Source organism: Ricinus communis, chromosome 8 (assembly GCF_019578655.1).
Source record: "Ricinus communis isolate WT05 ecotype wild-type chromosome 8, ASM1957865v1, whole genome shotgun sequence".
Classification (NCBI taxonomy): domain Eukaryota; kingdom Viridiplantae; phylum Streptophyta; class Magnoliopsida; order Malpighiales; family Euphorbiaceae; genus Ricinus; species Ricinus communis.
The window spans coordinates 24,176,522-24,180,682 of record NC_063263.1 but is presented as its reverse complement, the minus strand read 5'-3'; the positions used below and the strand labels follow the sequence as shown (position 1 = coordinate 24,180,682).

The following is a 4,161-nucleotide window of genomic DNA, read 5'->3' as shown; positions in this document are numbered from 1 at the left end:
TGGATACTACCCTTGATGTGTGCTTTAACACTCCAAAATATGTTAGTCCTTAAAATTACGTACGAGCATCGAGTAGGCTAACTCCTGCAAAACTCAAGAATAAACACATCCATTGATCTAGTAAAAGGTTCAATAAAATAAAATCTCATCAAAATAAAACACACTAAAAACAAACTGAGGTATTTAACTAAAAAAAAAACTACATAAATAAAAAGATGTCCAAAAATTCAAAAAGCATAAATAGATTCAGGAATGCCTCCCGAAGGTGCTTTTTTTTGTTCGAGTCGTCTAGCTGGACTCTACAGCAGCATTCTTGCATCGCGGGCAAATTGAGAAGGTGGGCTCAAAGTAAGTTGGGGCTCGAGGCATATAAGCGCAATGAGAAGGTCTGATGTGTGTGGTAGATGACTAAGGAGGTGCTCTCACTAGGTTAGGATGTCCATTCATCAGTGACACCTATCAAACAAACTTGCAACTACCCTTCTCACGGTCTTCACGGACTGAAACTACATTGATACAAGTTGTTTCTTGGATGAATAACACATATTAACAGGGAAAGAAACATGTATAGCATCATCCATTGTACATCTTGTGGTTGTTTATTACCTTGCAAGACAATTCCATCAATACTACAAATGGCATGAACATGGTCGGTGGAAAAGATTAAATAAAATAACTTGATCATCCCTACATTAAGTTCTTTACTAAATCGTTTATTTAGCTCTGGCAAATTATCCATATCTTCCACGGGAAATATATTTAATCTAACTTCTAGGTAGGTCGATTAATTGAATGCATCTAGTGGTTACACAATATAGGCATAATAGCCCCCAATTAGCTAATGCATCACCAACACACAAATTACCTAAAGTGCAAGGAATAGTGAAACTCCTGGATCGTGGCGTTTCTCGGCAACTTGCTCCGAAACACCATTGAGCACTCCTCGTTAAGTTGAATATAGGCTACTCACTTTAACTTCTTTTTTTGCTAAGTATGTCCTTTAAGAACTTGGCATACTTGACATCTGCACCAATGCATCAATAAAGTCAAGTTAATATGCGGTTGTCTAAAAATATATAAAAATTCTTGAGCACTTTGACTCTAGCGAGGATAAGGAATCTTAGGTTGATATTCCACTGGAATTGATTTTACCTTTTGTCCCTCAGTTCCCTAACCATGCTACTAGCGCGCCTGACGTCAATAGTGGGTCGTCACAGCAGTAGAAGGAGGCTGACTAACTGCAGAGCATAAGTGATGGCATTCACATGCTCCCTTGGGTTAGATTTAGTGGTGCTAAGGAGGCTCACGCCTTCGGACAACATCTTAGAGATTGGCCAACTGGGTCTCAAGTTCCGAATCGAGGCTTCTTTGGTTCCTATGTGCACTATTAGTTTGCTGGAATCTCATCTCCGTAGACGTCACAAACTTCATCATAAGCTCCTCTATATTTGACTTCTTTTCTGGTAGAGGAGGAGCTTATGCGAGGCCAGTTATTGCTGCGGACTTGATGAAGTCTCCGAAACCAGGTGGACCACAGGCGTTATTGTTCCTCCAACCGAAGTTAGGATGATTGCGCCACCCAGGGTTGTATGTGTTCTTCGCAAGGATCGTTCTCTTTGCCTTGGGGCATTCCCCATATAGTCAACCTGCTCAACATCATCAGACATAGTAGAAACAGATGGAAAAGTAGAGGAAGATGAAGCAAACATACCTCCTGCAGTATAGTTCGCCTTTGTAGTCGGCCACCACAAACTCGCATCCAACGTTCATTTGCATGCGTGCGGCATCCGGGTTGGTTAATCTTCTTGGTCGGAAGCTCCACAGTACGCCAAGGCTGCTATAGAATCTATTGGTTAACCATCTTGTCTTCTGGTCGGCTCACCAGAGGATTACACTAATAATTATTCATGGCCATTTCCTCTATCAAATTCCCCGAGCACAACGTCTCTTGTTTAGCGCCCCACTGCTGGGCGGCATCCACCATCGCTTATAAATCGTGGGTTCAACAGCTGTAGAAGGTTTTAACCTGCATCCACACTAGCAATTCGTGATGTAGGCAGCATCTCAAAAGGTCCTTAAACCTCTCCCATGCATCATACATGCTTTCATCATCAAACTGCACAAAAGAAGATATGTCATTTCTAGGAAAATACTTATATAAAAATTTTTCGGCCAACGCCTTCCAGGTAGTAATTGTTTGCTATGGAAAAGATTGCAACCATCTCTTGGCTCTGTCCCTCAAGGAAAATGGAAACAATCTCAGTCAAATGGCGTCATCGGTTGTTCCATTTATCTTGAATGTGTCACAAATCTCCAAAAAGTTGGAGATATGAGCATTGGGATCCTCGCTGGGAAATCCTCCAAACTGCACGCTCTGCTGGATCATCTAGATGACATTGGCTTTTATTTCAAATTTTTTTGTCGCTACAGCAGGTCTGACTATACTAGTTTTTGTCCCATCTAAAGATGGTCGAGCAAACTCGTACATCGTCCTTTGATCGTCATCGGCCTGGGGGTTGAGGTTCTCCATCGCGTCAGCTCCTTGAACCTGAACTGTAACTCCGTCCTCCTCCTCAACTGCCTGCAAACTTCATCTCAATAATCTGAGAGAGCGCTCCGAGTCAGATAAAGGTGCTATGGGATCAGGGTTAGAGCTCCTAGTCATAAAGTACTTGAAACCGACAACCAAACAACCACCAATCAAAAAATAATAATAAAATAAATAATAAAGAATAAATAAATAAACAAATAATGACTAAACTAACACAAAAACAATTCACTCTAGTCCACCGTTAGTTCCCCGGCAACAGCACCAAAAACATGATGGGCTACTGATGCAACCTACACCTAAGGCAGTGAACCTATCGATGCAGTCTAGCACTAGTGAGTATCAAGGTTGTATCCCTGGACATCGGGTGAACTTAAAGTTACTACTGTTCGCTATGTTATCTAGTCTGAAATAAGGTGTGAGAAGTCTAAATTAATTAACTAATGCTTATGAATGCAAATAAAGGAACAATAGTAACTAAAAATTGAAAGACAACTGTAATAAAGAAGTAAACCCGAAGCGGACCTAAGTGATGGAATTCTAAGGTTGATTTTATAAACTACCAATCTTGCTACCCGTGCCAAAATCCTAAATCGAACTCGGCTCCTCTCTCGAGCTCACCAAATCCCTAAACCTACACTAACCTAATGGAATCTCTTCCTATCAGATTATTACAGATTAGCATTAAGCGTGATTTAGATCTATTAAGAGTTGTTAATTCTTAATCCGGTGAGTGAATTAATCTTATCTCTAAGTGTTAACTACCAGTTCTTACTATTTAATTTCCAGTTGTAACAAGCATTTCTCAATGTCAAGAAACAACCCAGAAGACAATTAATTCAACGTCTCAAATTAATTGAATCAAACTTTATTACTAAACAGCAAGAAGATTACAAGAATGGCAAATAAAAATCTAACAGTTTAGTACATTCCATCAACAAAGGTGAACCCCAATGGGTTCATGTTCTAACTACTCATGTAGAAAAACAAATACAAAAGAAAATAAATAACAGAAAAGGAAATGGAACATGTAACCCCTCTTCTCTCGAATCAGAGTGGAAATATCGCAAGTGCCAATTCTGAAACCAGCCTCAAGTATGGATCTTTGATGTCTCGGTCAATCGTCTAGAACCTTCAATCTTTGCTTGAATCTCCCAAATCAATCCTCTGAAATGATGTTGGTCTCCCAAAATGTCTAGAACAGAGGTGTAGAAGTGAGGGGTCGCGCACGTAGAGAAGTTCAGAAATCAAAAGCGGAACCCTGTCTCATTTTGCGTGCGCCTAATTATAGGCAAAAGTGCCCTAGCCCATGCCACGGCCCATGCAACGGGCAAGGGAGGCCGTGCAACAGGCCGTGTAAATGTGCATGGTCATGCAATTGCCCGTGAAAAGGCCTCGAATTGCGCATAATCAAGGAATTGACTCCGACAAACATCTAATATGCGTAAATCATCCACATAGCTTGGTTTCTGCCAAAAAATCAATCAACTTCCCATCAATTAGTCTGAAAACCTGAAAAACTCAGAAACATACCAAACTGCGATCAAACAGGAATAAATATGACTCAAATACACGAATAAACGACTGATAAACAGTCAATAAATATGCATAGA

At 40.4% G+C, this 4,161-nt stretch overlaps 1 non-coding gene across 1 annotated transcript; it reads left to right on the top strand.

Moving 5' to 3' along the window:
- The first annotated feature begins 2,042 nt into the window (after nucleotides 1-2,042).
- On the top strand, nucleotides 2,043-2,151 carry LOC112534341. Its single transcript, XR_003078641.2, has one exon. It is a non-coding gene; the product is annotated as a small nucleolar RNA R71 (small nucleolar RNA).
- Nucleotides 2,152-4,161: the final 2,010 nt, after the last annotated feature.